At 44.0% G+C, this 20314-nt stretch overlaps 1 long non-coding RNA gene across 2 annotated transcripts in view; it reads right to left on the bottom strand.

The window, feature by feature from the left end:
- LOC146403889 (uncharacterized) overlaps positions 1 to 17604 on the bottom strand; it is a 32694-nt gene extending 15090 nt beyond the window's left edge. Inside the window, exons 1-4 of one of the 2 annotated variants that reach the window (XR_014843097.1) lie at positions 17367 to 17604; positions 5945 to 6637; positions 340 to 467; positions 107 to 185 (exon numbers count right to left, since the gene is read on the bottom strand). This is a non-coding gene — a long non-coding RNA (uncharacterized LOC146403889). The remainder of the gene's footprint in view (positions 1 to 106; positions 186 to 339; positions 468 to 5944; positions 6638 to 17366) is intronic. The other variant, XR_014843098.1, reaches the window with a different exon arrangement.
- Between the last annotated feature and the right edge of the window lie 2710 nt (positions 17605 to 20314).

Genomic DNA, 20314 nt, shown 5'->3' with positions numbered 1-20314 from the left:
CTACCAAGGATTCCATCAAGTGAGGGAAAGACAACCTGGGAAGAACTATTTGCAAATCATCTATTTGCTAAGGGACTTGCCTCTAGGATATAAAAGGAATGCTTACCTCTCAATAATAAAGACAAGTCATTTTCAAATTGAGCTTCAGAGTCCAAACAGGGATCTTTGTCCAAGGCAGATCACCACTAAACATGAAAAGATGCTCAACCTCATTAGCCATTAGGGAAATTCAAATCAGAACCGCTAAGATATACCAGTTCATACCCACTAGGACGCCGTGATCAAAAAGACTGATGATAACAAGTACTGGTGAGGATGTAGAGAAACTGAAACACTCACCTGTTGGTGGTAGGATTTTAAAACGGTGCAGCCACTGTGGAAGACAGTCTGGGAGTTCCTCAAATGGTTAAACATAAAGTCACTGTAGGGTCTAGCCGTTCCTCTCCAAGAGAAGGGCAAGCATGAGTCTATACAAAAAGTTGTATACAGATGTTTATAACAGCCCCAAAGTAGAAACCACCCAAATGTCTATCAACTGATGAAAGGATGCACCAGATGCAGCATATCTGTTCAATGGAATATTACTCAGCCAGAGAGAAGCCCTGACACACTGCCACCACAAGGATGAGCTTTGAAAGCCTCTTGCCAGGTAAGCGAAGCCAGTCACAAAAGACCTACACAGCATGTGATTCCAATTCTGTGAAGTGTCCAAAATAGGCAAAACTACAAGAGACAGAGAGTCCATTCATGATTTCCTGGGGCCCCAGAGGTCTGGGGGGAGGGAGTGGTGGTGACTAAAATTGAATGTGGCTATGGTTGCTGATATCTGTGAAAATACTAAAGCCATTGAATTGGACACTTTAAAAAGATGACTTGTATGATATGTGAACTATATCCCCCAAAGAGCTGTTACTTAAAAAGAGAGTGTGGATGTGTGAACATTCAATTCAGCATCATTAACTTGTGACATTGATTAAACTAGTTTAGAATCGCTAGAAATAGAAATTCTGAACACCCCGAAAGGTATTGAGGCATTTAAAATGTGTGGAGTTTCGACTGAATGAATGTGAGGTTTACAGTGACTTACTGTTTAAACTTCATTCTGTGACAGGAAATAATTCCCACTAAAATGGAAAATGGAGACATTCTTTCTCTCTCAGATGCATTCTTCACAACCAACAACAGTGACCGGTGAAGCTTAAATCTAGAAACTGTCCCCCAGCTACTGCCCCTTTTCCTGGGATTGTCTTGTATATATGTTAATTTCCTAAATGCACAAGCTGTTATTTTCATTCAGAAGCTTAAAGATACCCCTAGGTAAACTCATTTAAAAAGTCTTGATTTTCACAGACTTCCTCCCGCAGTCGAAGCTTAAAGAATCCTTAGGGCAAGACTTCACCAGGCCTCAGAACCATGTGGGTGAGAATTTCCTCGGCTACTTGGTAAAAATGCAGATTCAAGGAAGTTGCCTCCCACCTCCCACAGCCCCAGGTGATTTTTCTGCATTCTGTAACGGGTCAATTTAGAAATATTCTACTTCCCAACTTCTTCAGAGACTGGGACTTTTGCAATCTTATTGCCTTCGGGAGACGCCCCAGATCCTAGAAGAGAAAGACTGAGAGGCACCCAACAGACATCCTAAGCAACCCTCTCAGTTATGGGAGAAAAATCGAGATGGTTAGCCTGAAGCCACACTGCTGGATAGACAGGGGCACGACCAGGACCAGGCAGAGCGTGTCCTGATGCCAGGAGAGAGTTCTGGCTGCGATGGGGCAGAACTAGGTAGACGGGCACCACGGAAGGACACGTTCCACCCCAGCCACCGTCAGGTGGGACCATGAATCTTACCTCTAACTCTAAATAGGGAGCTCTAGAGAAGAGGGACTGAGGTAGCATGAGGAAAGGGGAGGGAAGTCCCCGTAGAGATAATATTTTTTATTTTTTCTCTGCCGTAGCTTTTCTACATTCACCCATTCTTAGTCTTTAGAAAACATTTCATGCTGTCTCTTCAATATTACGTGTGTATGTAAGTGAAAGCTTACTCCTGTGTTTATAGACGTGGCGATTTCCCCCCTTTAGTTGGTGTTTGTGGCTGCCTAGGAAGGATTTTCTACACATCGAGGTTCCTCAGCAAAAACAATTTCACGAGATGGTGTTCTCTCTCTTTCTCGCTCTCTCTCCTTCTCCATCTTTCCTTCCTTCTTCTGCCCTGGAAGGTGGCCAGCAGGATTATTTATGGCTCCTGGTTCATATCACACCTTAATAATAAACAGGAGCAGTTTCCCTTTGTTTTCAAATTTCAACAGCACGGTAGTTAAAAATTGGCTCCCATCAGAAAACTCTTTCTCCAAATCTAATGTGCTCTGCTGTGTATATACATGATTAACCAGTACAATACGTACAGCAAAGAAACCAGGCAAGAGATTTATTGATTCTGGCTGAAACAAATTGAAAAGTAACCTTGAACGCTTTGTGAAGTCCATAATGCGTGCCACAGAGCAGCCTGGGAGCCAGTGTTGCTTGTCCATGTAGTTGAGGCCAAGAGCCCGTGTTTGATCTCACTCAGTAAAGTCATTCCGGTGTAAGAAGTAGGTCAAAAAAGTCAGATGAAATGCTAAAATTTAAAGTTTTTTTTTTTTTTTTAACTGAAAGAAATGCATTTATTTTAAATGGGATTCATGATTTTGGTAAAAGATGGTATTTCGGGAATTATTTTGAAGGTCACTTTTACTAAAAAAACGAACTTTGTGACTGATGCGTGGGATGAGCGTCTCCAGGTTCAGAGCCAATTCCAAGCAACACTCAATGACTCGGACCTTCTAGAAAATGTTCCTGCCTCTGACAAGTCAAAATTCACACTGGGACTGTCAACTAGAATATAGAGTTATCGTGTATAGTTGATATTATGAAACAGAATTCCCTTCTACTGACATTCACTCTGTTTGGGTTAAATGTTATCTGACACTGTGGAGAAGTCATGTCTTCTGAAATCAAGTATAATCTTTAAAAAAATCTGAATAATCAGAATAGTATAGATAGCAAGAATTATTAAACCCTCCTCCACCAGTTAACTTTCTGAAGTCAGAAATGGAGATACTGTGTATATAACCACAGGTGTATGATTAGGATATTGGACTTCTAACTTAATTTTCAAACGCAAAGTTTTCATTGTTGAATTTTTTTTTTTTTTTGGTTTAGTTTGTTTTAGAGCCACAAAAGGCATATGTCTTTCCTTGGATCTTAAATTTTATTCATAATGTTTTTCTGTTTATGTTAGAAATTACCTGGTTCTATAAAAGTAGAGAATTCCCCTCCCCCCCCTTTTTTTGGCCGTGACCAAAGCATGTCAAAGTTCCTGGGTCTGGGATGGAACCTGCACCACAGCAGCAACCTGAGCTGCTTCAGTGACAACACTGGGTCCTTAACCTGCTATGCCACCAGGGAACTCCAATAATTCCATTTTTATAGGATGAGGAGAACTGGGTTAAAGTGGGTGAAGGTAAATCATCTACTTGGTTACTGAGAAATCTTGATTCTTTTAAAGGTGGCAGCCCCCCTTTTTTTCCCGGCCCAAAATAAAAGTGACTAAGTTCCCCAAATTATGGGGTAATAAAAGAACCAAAAATGAGTAAACGTTTTCATTCTGACTACAGTATACTACTTGTTTTGGTAGAAAAAAACCCCGCTGATTTCAAAACTGAACAGTAAGCTCTTGGTTTGTTTACCAAGAGAACTCTTATTTTCTCTTCTAACAAGTGTTTCCAAACAGAGAACTCAGCACTATCAATTTTAGAAAAATATTTCTCTCCGAGACAATAAGGACAAATAAGATGTTTAAACAGCAGCTGTACAGACCCTGGGTGTGGGTGAAGCCTCCCAGCCTTCCCACATCTGGGGCGGGGGGAAGGGGGTCTCGCTTCACAAAGAAAGAGTGTTCTTGCACCCAAGGAGAACCTCTAGAACTTTCCATGGTAGGCCATGTTCCCACAGACCCTCGTGCTTAAATCTGAGAACACTCTGGTTAATACAGAGCTTGATTTTCAGAGAAATAATTATTTCCTTTGTCATTTTGAGTCCTCAGGCACCTAAAGAAAGCATTTTCACCCAGAAAACGGGCGTGAGCCTTTCAAATCCATTTGTACAATGATTTTGCTTCGTATGTAAAAAGATGAAATACTGGCTCCTGAGGAAAATTTCTTCCTATACAAATATTTTTCAAGCTCATACAGCCCCCGATCTTACTTAAAAGCACTAAACATAAAGCAATTTTTTTTTCTGGAATATTTCAGCAAGTCCCCAAATGAACAAATGAGACTGGGGGAGATCACTAACCAGCAAGTATCAGGGACTCGGAGGAAGGTTGTGCGTTAACGTTTTCTTCCCATTTCTGCAAGTGCAAGTGTCATTTTTAGCTTGATTAACTTCAAGGTAAACTTAGCTTTTTTTTTTTTCTTTTCTTTTTTTTAAGCTCATCAGTGTTCCCACCACAAAACCTAATTGCCATTTAATCTTTGCAAGACTGAGAAAGAGAGGGTGAAAACTCATTTTACTCAATCCAGACAGGAAGTGGGGAAGACAGGAACCACTTGGGATTCTGAAGCAGATCTGTAGAAAGCTTTAAGAAAGCTCTTTCCAAGTATCTCTGAATTCAAGCTGAAAATGAGACATTAAAGAGAAAGGTTTAAAAACAAACTTGTCAGATGATAACAGTATCCCATGACTAATCATAAATCAATTAGTTGATGTGTTGGAACACTTTTCTGTCAACTAACTACCCTGGGAGAGAGGATAATCCCTTTAGTGCCAAGTGGAAATGGGCCTGGGAGACGGTGGTGGGGTGGGGTGGGGGGACTCCATCCTGATTGGTGTCCTTTTTCCAAAGTTCCAACCAGGTTCCGTGTCAAACCAAACATTGAATATCTGGATCTTTTCCACACTGTCTCTGATTTCTAATTTCTTTAATAAAGGCTTCGTGGAGCTAGAAGTTACGTGCTACACAGTTCAACCCTTTAAAGTGTACAATTCAGTGGTTTTTAGTAAATTGAGAGTGGTGCAGTCATCACCACGATCAAGTTTATAACACCTGCATCACCCCCAAACCCTGATACCTTTTAGTTATCACCCCCTGCCTCCCAGCTCCCTTTGGCCGCCCCTGCCCCCCCGCCCCCCAGCCCCAAGCAACTGAGTTGCCTGCTCTGCACATTTCACATACATGGAATCATGGAATATGTGGTCTTTTGTGACTGGCTTCTTCACTCAGCATAATGTCTTTGCAAGGTTTAATGTCTAATTAAAAAACCAACTTTCATTTAGGAAGATTTTCAAACTTAGAGAAGAGTTGCTAGAATAAAACTTGTACAAAAAAAAATCCAGCTATCCCTTTTCCAGATTCATCTAGTGTTGTGAGATGTCCAAAGGCTTTCCATTGTCTTTGTTACCATGGCAATAAAACATTTTTTTAATTAGGTTTATTTAATGAATGCATATAAAGAATTTGGGTTGCCATCTTGAACCTTCTTAAAATGACTTGAAATCCAGGGGCTGACTCAGTGGTAAACACGTATTTGATACCGGCCAAGTGATTTTCGTATGTGCCCAGAAGTACACAAGGTTGTAAGACTCTAAAACTGAAGTGAACTGAAATGAACACAGAGGAAACAGGATTTAAAAAGGCCAAGAAGATACCAAGTCCTTTTCCACAATTCTCATCGAGCTGGACTTAGAATCAATTGGCATTTATTAAGCACCTTGTTCTGGGTCCCAAAGTGGTATAAAGAGGAATAGGACAGGTGGTCAATTTTAACAAAAATAACCAACCGTGGCAAAATTACAAAAAATAGCTATGGAAAGCATAAATAATTAATCCTTTTCTGGGAGGAAGATGCTGTAGGAGTCACAGAAGGGGAGGTACCCTGAGAAAGCTTTGAGACAATTTTTTTCCTACCTGCCAAAGGCACTACAGATGTCCCAGGCCACGTCTTCTTATGGAAAAAGTGCTAAAATGAAGTTGAGAAGATCCTTTCCTCTGAAGCTTGATTCTTTTACAAATAATCAGGAAGCCAAGAACCTAGGGTAGCTCTTTTAGTTTGTGTTTTCGGAAAAATAGTACTCAGGGTACCCACAATTATAGGGCACATCATTCACAGTTGACCACTTTTAATATGTTAAATCGATATCTCCCAGCCCTGGGCCACTAGGATGAGTAATGCAAAATCCCAGGCCTTCGCCAGGGTAAAAAGAATCTCTGTGGGGAGAAGTCTGGGACGTTGTTTGAGGCATGTTCCCCTAGGAATTTAGGATGGTAAAGCTCAATGGAGAATACTGTGCTACTCTCTTGGTTATCAAGGCTTTGTTTATGGACAAAGAAAGTGTTCCTGCAAAAACACTGAATAAAAGCATGCTGTCCTAAGACTTCAAGGCAGGTTGCTCTAGGGATCTAAGGAAACTGGAAACCTTCACGCAGTGGAGGGCTCATCTGTGCCTGATAGGAAGGTGGCAGGATGGCGCTTTTGCGTGTGTGAAGCCATGGTAACTGTGTGGAACCGTGGAAAAAGCAGAGCTTGTGGAATCAAAGTCTGACCCATCCTAGATCTGTGACCTTGTGGGTCATTTCACTTCTCTGAACCTCATTTTCTGGCTGTGAAAAAAAAAAAAAAAAAAAAAGAAAGAAGTAAGACTATCTAACCAGTAGGGTTACTTTGAAGGTTAAAGTACATATGTAAAAATACTTTGCAAAGTACTGTATAACTATGAATTCTTAGATTTTGTAAAACAGCAAATCACTTTTCCACTTTTCATATCCTTTAAAAAGCAATACCAACTTTTTTTTTTTGAAGGAACCAACATACCACTTTAAATGTATGATGCAAGTCCATTATATCTGAGAGCGAATCTACAAAAGAAACAATTTTTCTCCTTGGTGTACTATTCCCTGTTGTAGCAATTTTGATAGTGTCACAATTTTAGATCTCCTCTAGAAAGCTCTTACTCTAAAAGACTTGAGGATATCTTTGGATGCCTGGTTTAGGGAAAACCTACAGATATATGAAATAGTAAAATAAGATTATTCGAAGATGATTTGAATTCAAGAAAGTTACTTATGAAAACATTGAAAACTGAGGGCATATGACCAGACAATTCAAGCACCTTTGAAAACACAGCTAAATGGAAGGAATTTTGAACAGTAAGTGTCTTCCTGGAAAATACAAATTCACATCAATTAATGATTTAAAATCCCCTGCCTGAACAAAGGCCTTAGTGTGGTAATAACATATCAGTGATACCAAAATAGTATTTTTTATACAGAAACATTTTCCACATGCGGAAACTTGCAATCACAGCTCCTTTTTGATGGTGATGGGAATGAAAGGAAGATGGGCATTGAGATTTGTGAAGCCAGAATTCCTAGCGGACAAGTCAAGTTAGAAGTCAGAATGAGCTGGGGGATGGATGAGCAGAGTTTGGCCCTCAAAACCTGATCCCATTAAAAGACAAAGAGAGCCCAACTAGTCCGGGAGGGAGCCCACCAGTCAGGAAGGGAGCCCATACCATCGACTGGAACAGCTAGGCTTCTAGTACCAGATGCCCCAAACTGACTATTGGAAATAGCACTTGAGTTTCTTCATGGGTAAAACAGTATATATATATATACGTACGTATATACGTATATATATGTGTGTGTATATAAACATAAGTTATATTACAAATATTATATCATGTATATTATATATGTGAGGTGTAGGACTAGCTACAGTTAATAATATAGTTTTACGTATTGGGCAGCAGAAGGAAGAATTCCAATCGGAGTCCTAGAAGCAGGTCAGTGGAACTGCTTCTCCTCTCTGCCCGCTCTCCTCTCTGCCCTTTGCCGGCCAGGCTTCCCCTCCCGCCCCCCAACCAGCCCCGCCATCGAGCTGACTCCATCCCCGCTCCCCACCGCAGCCTCAGATCTGACTCTCCAGGCAAACAATCCCGTTGTTCAGCAGTGAATAATGTCGGTAAGCGGCTTATTGCCGAGTTGGTGCTTATCAGTGATCGAAGGTCTCATCTAACGTCACTCTTCCAATCAACTGGACATCTCCTTTAAAAAATAAATAAGGAACTAGGGGCCTGAAACTGCAAAGTGAGGAAAGACCTGCGGGTTCATGGCCAGTCTCTCTGGAGCTAGGTTCTGGGGTCCGCGCCCGGTCGGGGTGGGTTGGCGGAGGCAGAGCTGGTGCCCGCCCGCGGGGAAGCACAGGAACGGCAGGAAGCAGCTTGGACCCTGGGGGGCAATTTGAGAGAAGGCTGAAGTCTTGTAACAAAAGAATGTGAGCTTGTATTTTACAGGACTTCGTTATTTTATTTTTCTGGTGGTTGATCTCTGTTGCATTTTAAAAGAATCAATGGGCGACCGATTGGGGAGAAAGGGAATCCGGATCCTTGGGCACAGCTACTCTGGGAAACCCTGCTTTAAAGAGCGCTTCGTTTTGATCGTTTTGAGTCATTTTCTCCGCAGAAATAGTGCCGGGGCGTGGGGGGAGGGCGGGAAGGGGCGCCCGCCTCGGAGCTCCGGGCGGCTTGCGGTGGGCGGGGGCGGGGGCATCTTTCTCCGCCAGCCTGCAGGTGGCTGGGCAGATGCCTTCCTCCCAGCTCCTGGCTCCAGGTGATCGCCGGGGTCTCATTCCCTGGGCAAACAGCTTCAAAGGGCCGGCTGCAGATACGGAGTGGGGGGAAGGTTGGCCGTCCCCAAACACCGGGAGATTGGGGAGGGGGGGGAGTTGCAAATCATATTCCTAATCACAAACAAACACAATTAACTGGCAACTGGATTAAGATACCTAATCAGTCGCAATTATTTAGAAGCTCTTATAACCATCACCCTTCTTTTGAAAGTTCTTAGTTACTCTGGGAGATAATACTCTGTTAATGAAATACATGTCCATAGATGACATTCCTCTTCTTAAAGTGACAGGGTGAGGCTTCAGTAAAAGCAAGACAGGCCACCAAGGGAAAAGAGTGTTTTCAAGAGAAAGGCATGACATGACCATGCACAGTAAAACACCAGCCAGCAGTCAGAGCGTCCACGGTTTGGGTCCCACTGAGGGCAGAGGAAAGTCCTCTGACGAGCTGTCTTGGGCCATCTTTCATTCATTCAACAGATCTTGTTGAGGTCCCCTTATGTGCCTGTCGCCAGCTGTTCTGGGCACCAGGATACAGCAGTGCACAGCACAGATCGTGTCTCAGGGAGCTGGCGTGTTAATGGGGAGAAAGAGAGCCAATATACAAAACATGATGCTGCTAATAACCTGTGCTTTAGGAAATTATAAACCGAGTGGGAGAAGAGAGTGTGACAAATTTGTGGGGGGCGGTGACAGACGTGGCCACCTTAGGTAGGGTGGTCTCCCAGAGTAGGTGTCCCTCAATAAGGGAGGATTCTGGTCCACAGGAAAACACGAGGGGACTCTGGTCCGTGCAGAGAACAGAGGCTTCAAGGAGGAAAGAGCCTGGCATGTTTTAGAAGCGGCAAGGGGCCAGCTGGCTAGAACACAGAGAGGGAGGCAGAAGGCAGTGAGATGGTGGGGATAGGGAAGAGCCCCACGAGGGTGTGTGTGGGGCCGCATAGACCAGCCTGACCACCAGCATGGATGGCTCGCTTACGCAGTGACCTGACCACTGCTCTGTTACCCACAAGCATGGGGAAAGCCCCCTATTAAAATGTCCCCAAATCAAAGGCTAGGCGAAGGTGTGGGAAAGTATTTACTAATTAACTTTATAAATAGGCTATTATAATCTGTTTGTCAATAGAGTAAGTATTGGAAAAATCAAGTTAGCAGAGGTCCTTCAACTGCTGAAGCCTTAAACTGCTCAAGAATGGCCCCTTCAGTTTGAACCACCCTCCTTATACCGAACTGGTACGTTAGCTGTGTTTTGTTCGTCTCACGACATACAATGACCAAACCAGTTAATACATACACATATGATTAATATTTGTTAAATCATTCACGCTTAGAGTCTTTGCTTAACCTATGGCTATGCCTTCTGGCTCTGGGATGTTTTATCATCACCCTTTCTGTAGCAATGACCCAGTAAAATTTTCCTCCTGTAATTTTGGAAAGGGACGGAAGATTTGCCAAGGAGAGAGGTGGTGGCTAGGTGCCCTTGGCAGTCAACTGAACTTGGACCTGCTCACCTGCAGGGTTGCAGGCTGCCAGCCGTGCACCCTACGAGCTCTGCAGCCTTGCAAGGGGCTGTGTACAGAGGGGCTGAGCCTCATGCGGAGGGTCCATGGTTGGTCTTCATATTAATACAGTTCCACTGAACTCTCCCTCTCATGCTGAAGATGGAATGACTCATGGAACCCAGTCATGCATAGAAGCAGTGTAAATTAGATTGGCCAACCTCTGAACTTGGGGCAAGGCATGAAACCCGACTTGTTAGGCATTATTTTCTTCGTTTCAGAACATGGAAAGTAATGTGTGTAGGTGTGGCTGACAAGAGGGGCGAGGCAGTGTATTTACCAAGTATTTCCTCAAGGCTGCCACAAATGCTATCAACACTTCTGGAAAATATTATTTAATTCTTATTCCTCTCTCTTCCTGATAATTTTTAGTAAAAGAAATCCTGCGAGGTCAAGCCAATCTCTAGTTTGGCTCTAGCCCTGACCCAGAGCCCAAGGAACATTTTTTTTTTGGGGGGGGGGTTTCAAGGAACAATCTTGTATTTTAAAAAGTATGGGTGAGGCCACCCCAAACAAACAAAACTAGCGCCTTGTAACTTTGTTTTTCATTTACTCCTGAGGCAATTGCCAGCAAGGAAAGAGAGTAAAGAAGGAAATTTTGATATTATAGCTTATGGTCACATTTTGTACTTAAAATAATTTTTAAAATAAATGTAAACAAGTCATTATTATTTCTTTCCCTTGCTTCTGAACATGAAAACGGGGGAGTGCTGGGGCAGATGTGCACAGGGGCGCTGGCAGGCCTGGAAGCCGGGAGCAGGAGGGCAGGTGGCCCAGAGATGGATTTACAGTGAGCAAATACGCAGGTGTATCAAGGGCAGTGGGAGACACATTTCTCACCATTGGAAAGGGGGTTTATAAATATGGAAAAGGAGCAGGTTAGCGAGAACCCTGAGATGCTAAATTGGAACTGGAGGTATCTTTACTCATGGTTTTCATCATTTTTGGAGGTAGATATAGAAATAGCTGTAGAGCTGTGTGCGGGCGTACACACGTATGCCTGTTTCCTAGCCCTCTCTGCTGAGTCTAGAAGCCATGATACCCCAGTACCAATGAGAACCCAGATCTTGGTTTCTCAATGCCATCCTTCACTGAAAGATGCTCTTGACTCCCTGCAGAAATGGCTGAATCAGGGTTAAGGCAGGAAAAGTACAAGGATGAACCTGGACTATCTTGTGATGCCAGAAAATAAGGAAACAGTCGGAGGATGATACGAACACATCAAAAGGACACAGGAGCCAGACTGAAGGGGCCCCATGGGCCAAACCGGTGACAACCGGAGCTTCCAAATAAATAGTATTCGTTAAGGATGACAAACAACTGAATAAAGAAGGACTCCATGAGCCCACATTCATATAAGTAAATGAATAAATAAGAAAGAAGGGAAAACTTCCTTATAGTAGAAGGAATGTAGAGGGATGATGGGAACTCAAAACCACCATTCATCACCCACCCAAGCAGATGCTAAGGCAGGTGGGTGGAGGCTTGATGAGGATTTTAGACTAAGGACAGAGTTCCCCCTACAAAGGGTACTTGTTGGTTGCATAGGGGGACATGGTGACTTGAAAGCAGAGAAACTGGGCAGATACCAAGCTGATCAGGTGGTCAAGGTTAACTCGCAGTGATGATAGGGCTGATGGATAGCCTCCTTCAGCATGCCCTGGGAAGGGCCCACACCGTTTCTGTAGTTTTCCTGCCAAGAATGCAGGAGCCCATACCAGACAGACTAGGTGTGGGACCCCCCCTGGAGTGAACGCCTTGCTGTCTTTAAAACCATAAAGGAACTGTTCCAGAAGGAAGCCCAAAGAGACATGATGACAAAAGGCAACTGTGATCGTCCACTGAATGCTGGACCAGAAAGAAACAGGACTGTTGGAGCCGTCTGCAACATTTGAAGTGCGCGGGTGGCTTAGATGGTAGACATGGATGGGAGTGACGTTAATTTCCAGATTTGTTTGGTTATTTGCTGGCCGGTTACATGGGCAAGGGTCCACTGGAGTATTGAGAGTAAGTGAGACGTCATGTCGCAGCTTGCTCTTAAATGGTTCAGAAAAAGGCTAATGACACACATACACACATACATACACATGTTTTAATGTATAAGATATACTAGATGGGGTATTATATGTTTCTGAAGTATCTAAAATATATTGGCACATATTAATACATTTTATAATAATATATGTATTATAAATTAATGTATTCTGTATTTTATATTGTTCTATGCATTTATTTGTATTTTAGGGAGAGAGAGAGCAAATGTGGGGAAATGTTTTTGTTTAGATGGAGATGGAGCAGAAGCGATAAAATACCAACAAATTGAAGAGTCTCAGTGAAGCTGATACAATTTTTTATACTCTTCTTGCAACTTCTCTGCAAGTTTGAAATTATCTGAAAATAAATGGTTTTAAAAGAATGCAATGTGTTTACACAGTGGTCCGAGGAACAAGTGCTTTCATATATTAGTGTCATGTGTGATATTTCCTCCGTAAGACATTCATGTTTCCAAATTCTCACTAGGATAATTTTACAGAACTTGAGGAGCAAGGATGGATCCTGCAGTCCTTTTCAGCCCTAGGATTCCATATATGTCAAGCGACTTTCAAGGAAATGTTACATAGTAAGAAAATGTCAAAAAGCAGGGTTGTCTGTCTCCAAATTTAGGTTTTAAATTAACCACTGAGATAATCTATATTTACTAAAATAATTGCTGTCCAGTAAATCCATAGCCTTAGTTCATAAAACAGCATCTGGTTTGCTCTGGATCAAAAGTGGGACCCTTTGTGCAGTAATTAGTTTCTTAAAAAGGTTTTGCTCTAAAAACAGCAGCATTCCATTATAACTCAAAGCAATGCAGTCTTGTTTACAATCTCTATTTCCATTTTCTCTCAGTTTGCAATTATTTCTTTTTTCTGTACAAAGAACCTTCTTAAACACATTCACCCAGACATCTGCAGACACGCACCCCAGCCCAGTTCCACTAGGCACTTTTACTTTGCAAAACATTGTGATTATTTGTTCTCTTCTTTATCTGGAACAATTAGGGAACAGATTGGGTATTTTCTCCTTCCTCTTTTGAGAAAACCGACCATGAGGCAGTTTAAGTGACTTGCAGTTTACCTGGCTTCAAGTTATTGAACAACCAAGACTAGAATTTGCGGTCTTTCACACCAAAAGATCGAGGTGAGGTTTGCACATCTGTGGATTATTTTTCCTTTAAACACTTGGGTCCTGGGCATAGTTACCAAAATTGGACTTTGTCTCTCTGCCTTTAGGAGAAAAATCTAGTCTTATCCATGTTAAATGCTGATTACTAGGTATCTCATTGCATTAAAAGATCTTCTAATGGAATACTGAATGTTTTACAATTCTATGTATTTTTTTTCCCGGCCAGTCTTAATAGAGTTTTAGGAGCTTGACGTGCATATAACAAAGATTTTTAAAAATATTTTACCACCAAAATAAAAATATTGACATTCAAATATAATTAGAAAATGCACAATAGTTTGTAGACCTGTTGTAATGCTTTTGCTGATGGAACAGACAATTTTGACTAGAGCATGATAATGTTAGTTATTCCTAGTTATAATGGATATCAAGGTATTTTGAAAGTCCATTAATTTTTTTCTTGAAAACATATGTTTAGCTGTTACAATGCATTTACTTCCAGGATGATGGCAGCCTTTTCTTATGTATTCTCCTATCATGTCTTCATATGCTAACATGCATTAATTTAAATTTTATTTTATTATTAAATACCTGTGCAGCCCTTACTATGTACCAGGCCCTATTCTAAGTAGTTTATGAACAATTAACTCATTTCATCCTCATACAACTCTCTGAGATCATTATTATAATTACCCTTCACTTTACAGAGGAGGTACAGAGAGGTTCAGCAACATGTCCAAGGCTGCACAGCTGGAAGGCCATAGAACTATGATTCAACCCCACACAGTTTGACTCCCAAATTTGTGCTCATAACCAGCATACTGTGTGGTTCTGAGCTGAGCCTCAGACTTATGGGTGCTGGGGAAATATTGGGATTAAATGAACAGATGATTCTCTTGTCTCTTAGACTGATTTGAAAACATTAAGCAAATTATTCAATTGCTCTGTGCCTTAATTTTCCACTTCATAAAATGGAATGGATAATATTTGCATCCATTTCTCGCCCAAACAACAGTAAGAATGCAGGAAATTTACTTTACCTATAGCTGCTATGTGTATGGTTTTATGCCCCAAAGACTCGGTCAGTGGTAGGTCTAGAGGAGACCAACAGAGTCTCCTCTGCGACAACAACAAGACCACACAATTCAGTGTCATTAATTACATCTCTTTCCGTCTGAATTGAGCATGAAGTACAGGGGCAGAGCTTCAGAGACCCCACCTTCCTTATATCTCAACTTTATCCCCGTATAACTTTGAACTGTTTTCACTTTTTCAGCTGAATTAGAATTTGTTTGTATAATATAATACTCAAAATAAATGACATGTCATCTAGGGCTTGGGTGATTATTAATAAATATTTACTTTATAATATTTTTACTTTAATATAGTATTATTTTGTGTATTTTATATTTTTAGATTATAGGTATTTATTATATACTAATAAACATTATTAATAAAAATAGTTACAGATTTTCTAAATGAAAATGCTTTCTTGTTACAGCCCTGCATCTCTGATATTTAAGAAAAAGTATGGTGACATGGTCAGGAACAACACTGGAAGTTTCTGTGCCGAGAGTGGGTAATCTGCCCCTGCCTCCAGAGGAGTCAGGGAAAGAAATTCAAGACAAAACCCACCACAGTTAACAGCAAAGGCAAACACATAAGCCAAGCATCCTGTCATGTGACCTGGAGCAGGTCACCTGTTCTTTCTCAGTCTCAACCTCCTCTTCTGAAACATGAGGAGAATAACAAAGCTGCTCTGCCTCCCTTAAGGGCTGTCACGAAGCTCAGATGAGTTCACATGCAAGACACTGCTTGGTAAACTGTTCAATTAGGCAGAAATTAATACTAAAGGTTTTGGGTTTGAAAAGTCCCCCAAAGATAGAAATTTACTGATGCATCTATCCATGTGCAAAATTTTCCATGTACATTCTTGGCTTGGGCTTTCATGTTGAATGGGTTCAGAAAAGCCATAGGGCTTGAGTCAAATTCTGGAAGAGGTGAGGTTTCAGGTGCTTAGTGCCTGGAAATGACACTGGTGAAGGAGAGGGTGAGAGAGAACAGTGCTGACCTGAAGTCTGACCATGTGATCTACGCAGATGTGTCTTAGATGCCAAGAGAGTCTTTGCTGAGGATTACAGAGATAGTGTTTAGTGCCTTTCTTTAAAAGGTGACCCTGTGACTGCATTAAGGACAACCATCACAGTACCTGGAGCATTTATTCCGTACCAATGACGGTCTATGCTCTAGGGATATAGGAGGCCAATAAAGGGTCCTGACAAAGGTGTTGGCAAGGTCAGGAAATGGGCAGAGAAGGCAATTCAGGGAACAGAAGTCAAATGAACGTGACCACAGAGGAATCCAGCAAGGATTCCTAATATTTTCTCTCCATTGGAAGCCAACAGGTACAGTTTCAAAACCTGATAGGCTTGTGGCTCAAGCTGCATAGAAGAGTGGATAATGAGCGTGTCAGGAGTGGCCTGTCCTATGACCTATTCACTTTGATCTCTTTCATGATTACAGAATGCACACCGTTGCCCTAACCAACCAGTTGGCAAGACCCAGCCCTGCTGACTGGGGAAACTTGGCAAGCCAGCGCTGCCAGGATAGAAAAGCCACCTATTACAGTACCTCTACTAGAAAAAATAGCTCAAAGCGCCTGGCCTACTGATGTCAGCATCACCTTTACATGCCAGGAACAAATTACCGCAGTGGAGAGAGGGCCTAGAACCCCCTGCTGGACGCAAATCAATCAGAGAAGAAGACTAATGGTAGCTCTGCGCATTCCTCCGAGGCAGGGGCCGTGTCTGCTCTCCTCTGGGTGGGAGTGCAAGCTTTCTGCTCACAGTGGACATGCTGCTGATAAGACTGCCTGGTCAGCTGACTCCACAACTGGACAAGCAAGCCCCGGCCTCTTCCGGGGGGCGAGGAAGGTGGGCGTGGGGAGGTCAGCAGAAGCGGGTGCAGAGAAGCCACGCCGCTATCGAGACTCGCTTTAGAGCTGAGAGGCAGAGAGGAAGGGGAGCGTGTGTGTGTGCGATGTGTCCAGGGGCCGGAGGTGTGCAGTGGCAGGGAATAAAGGAAAGGCGCCAACTCTCCAGCCCGGGACCAGAGCTGGGGCGGGGGGAGGGGGTGGAGAATATAAGAAACACTCCCGCGGACGAGTTTCTGAGCAGGGAAGTGGACCGGGAACAGCGCATTTCCTGCTTCGCCTGTGCAAACCCCAGGCGGGGCCAAACGGGAACAGGGTTACGGTCGAGGAGTCGGCCGCTGCCAGGGCGGGGTTCGGGGCGGCCTCGACGGGGTCCGCCGACCAGGGCGGAATGCGGGAGGGGGCGGTGGGAGCGGAACGCACGCCTCCCATCCTCGAGTCGAGCGAGCGGCCCCAAAGCCCGCACTTTTTCGGCCCCGCGGCAGAGGCGGGCTCACCAAGGGGCAGGGGCGCGCGCAAGGTGCGGAGTCCTTGGGGGTCCGACATTTGGGGGCCTCTCGGGTCGGGGTCGGGGGCTGCGCGACGCCAGAGCGGGTGGCCGCTCTCTCCCGGGTCCCTCCTTCCTCCCCACGTCTCCCATCCCACCTTCGACCTGGCATCCTGGGCCCGCGGGGACTGGCCCGGGGACGGGGAGAAGGAGCGCGGCCCTACCTGGGAGGTGCGGAGCCCCGAGCGCACTGCGTGCCGCGCGCCGCCTTCCGCTCGATTCCCGGAGGCCCCGCGGGTGCGCGGCTTATAAACGCTAAGGCCTTATTGTTGTTCTTTGTTCCGGGGATACCATTGTCTCGTAGCTGGCGGGCCGGCCCGGCGTGTTCCCAGCGTTCGGGCGCGCACCCCCTCCCCGCCCCCACGGACTTGCTCTGCGGTGTCCACGGCCTGCTCTGACGGCCGGCTCCCGCTTCCCGAGCATCCAAACACAAAAGCCTGCAGGACATCACCCAGCCTGTGCCTGGGCACTCAAGGTCCGAGCCGCGGCTCGCCACCTACCCGAGTTAATTTCTGCGCCCGCCGGCCTGGGGCCCAGAGGGGTAACGGGCACAACTTCGTGCCGCGCTAGGAGCTTCCTTGCCCAGTCTTTGGAACCTCGGGTCTGGCCAGGGGGCCGTGCATGCAGTTAATAGCCAGGAACCCAGAGATCCGTGTCTGTGCACTGCGGGAGTTCCAAGCGGGCTACGCGAGCGGGTGTACACGGCTCTTACCCGCGAACTTGTTTGCCCCCCCCCCCCCCGCGTAAATCTCTCGTGATGAGAAAAGCAAGGCTCGCAGGAAGCCACTCCGGATGTTTGCTGCTTTTCATGTGGCATTTGTGGCTGGCTCTGATAACGTCCAGAGCTTGACTTCCAACACCGCGTTTAGTAAAGAGACCGAAATAGAAGGGTCCACACACACCGCGGCCGGGTCTGCGGCGCCACCGTCCCCAACACGTTCCTCCAAATTTATGAAAAGTGAAGGATCAGAAGAGATTAGATACAGGTAAACGATATGTAGAAGGGACTCGTCTTGTAAAGACACCACGATTCTGTCCTTGTAAATATAAGTCAATTGCTCCTTTCTAACGCCCACGGAGGGTGTTACAAGAAGGCGGGCGGGAGGGGGGGATAAAATCTGAGGCTCCAGCTCCATCCTATGAATCCTGGGCTTTCCTTTGATTTTTAAGTATCTTAGCCAACAAAAATCAGTACTCCGTCTCCAGGAACAACTGCAATTAGTAACAGGGACCCCCAGGTTTCTTCCCCATCAGTTTCTGACCCTCTTGGCCCCTCTCCCTGTACAGAGGTGGAAAGGAGGGAAAAGGATGAAGAAAGCATAAAGGCTAATCCGAGTATATGCAATTTTTTTTTTTTGCACTCGCCCCTGGATTGTATTTCCTATGCACTGTTTTTATTTTATTTTATTTTTACAAAATTAGTCAAATAGATTCATTTAGGCAGATAAAATGTATTCTGGAAGGGACATTATTTTTGTTTGGTTTTCAATCTCTAGTTAAGACAACTCCTCTTAGTTCATAAAAGCTTTTGAGCTAGTAGTAAATTCTGCTTCGAGATCTTTGAAAAGATACTTACTACTATCCAGAAAAATTAGAGAAGATCACCAAGAAAACATCAAGGAGCTGCAGGATTAATCTGTTCTCTCTACTCCCCAAATTCCCTTACTTATATAACCAGTTGCAATGCAGTCATGCTTAATTTTCAAGCCCATTATTTTTTTTTCCAGAAAAATACACTCTGAAAGGAAAAGTACATCATCAGTTTAATTTGTTTATCAATTGCTTCAGAACCACCCATTAAAAATAACACCTCTATTATTTCCTTAAGCGGACTAAAATTTTCTCTTGTCTGAACTCCAGAGACCCAGGAACTAAAACCACTTTCTTCCTGCAGAAGGTGAGAGGGTAGCCAAGGAGTCACAGATCCTCAAGGAGTTAAAGTTGGCTTGAAACTAGTGAGCAGAAGTCCTTTGGAGAAATAACAATGCCAGAGAAATCTCAGGCCAGGGGTTTCCCAAAGGCTCTGTTTCTTTATTTTTCCAAATGCCACTAATAAGTAGACTGGATAGATTATTTTGTAGTTGTAATATCACCCAAGAAGCTGCAGCACATACTTCCCAGATCCCGGATGTAAGCCATAGGGTTTTTTGTTTGTTTGTTTGTTTTGTTTTATCACCCCCCACAGTAAACAAAGAAAATCTGTTGTGAAAATTGATGTATTGATTTTTTTTTTTGCAAAATTATGCAGGAATAGCCGTGTTCCTTGCTGTAGAAAACTACAGTACACAAACACAACAGCTTGGCTTAGTGGTTAAGAGCTCCAAGTCTGAAAGCAGACTGTTGGGAGAGGAATTCCACTGGCCAATACTATGGTCTTGAGTGAGTTCTTTAACCCCTCTGTGCCTCATTTCCTCTCCTGTAGGGTATAATAGCAACTACCTTATGGCGTTGTAAGGATAAACTAGTTTGCTGATGTTTGGAAGGAGCTCAGCACTGTGCCAAGCATTTGCTGTGCCATGTTTAAGTGTGAGAGAAGGGCCTGTTTACAAATCCCGCTCAAAAGGTTTCTCAGATTTACGCAGACGTTTAAAGGTTACTCACATTCTCATTCCAGCCAGGGAAATGTATAGGAATTCCCTGATCAATGCGTCAGGGTAGCCACCTTAAGCTGACCCTTAGAGCTACAGTTATTTTGCTGCTCAAGGGTTTCTTACTTTAATTGAAGAATATTTAGAGTAAAATCCCCGCCTCTTTTTTTTAACCTCGTTTTAGATATCAAAACTGAGTTTTGTCTCTTCTAGTGAACACATATGAGAAAATTTTGCTATATTTATTTTACATTTCATGTACAAATGATCAAAGGTTGATTTGTCTTTTGGGAAAAAGGCTTTAAATTCTTCAGGATGACGGGATATTGGCTACAGAACGTCATTCCATTGGTAATCTTGTTTTAGAAAATAAAACGTACCGCGGACATGGCATTCTGAATATAACACAACAAGCACAGTGAGTCCTTGGAAAGAAGTATTTTTGCTTATTTATTAATCAATTTGAAGACGACATCCTTGGGGCCCCTTGGAAGAAAGCTAGGTCACCCACCGCTGAACCCTCTGCTCCTGGATTAGTGAATGCTTCGTGTGTTGATGTGGCCAAGTACTTCTATCCAGTAGAGCTCTCAGCACCCCGGAAGGGTTTTTCAGGAGTACCCCTTCCCGGCTCGCAGAGGACGCGGCGCCAAAGCCCGGCTTCAGCCGGTTTTCCCGGGGGCAGGTGTAGCCTGGGTGCGGGGCCGGGGGAGGGGAAAGAGCGGGCGTGGGGTTGAGCTGGAACTTGGGACCTGGGCGGCGGGCTGGGCGTGGGCCTAACGACGCCCGCCCGGCCCGCCCCCGCTGCTCCATTGGCCACCTCGGTGCAGAAAAGGCCCCGCGGCCGGGGGGCTCCCGCATTG

Source organism: Sus scrofa, chromosome 4 (genome assembly GCF_054392235.1).
Source record: "Sus scrofa isolate SSC_HxYL_T2T_F1_AM1 chromosome 4, Sscrofa_HxYL_maternal_Yorkshire_Landrace_v2.0, whole genome shotgun sequence".
Classification (NCBI taxonomy): domain Eukaryota; kingdom Metazoa; phylum Chordata; class Mammalia; order Artiodactyla; family Suidae; genus Sus; species Sus scrofa.
Note: the sequence above shows the minus strand (reverse complement) of the source record. Positions and strands in the feature narration are given on the sequence as shown.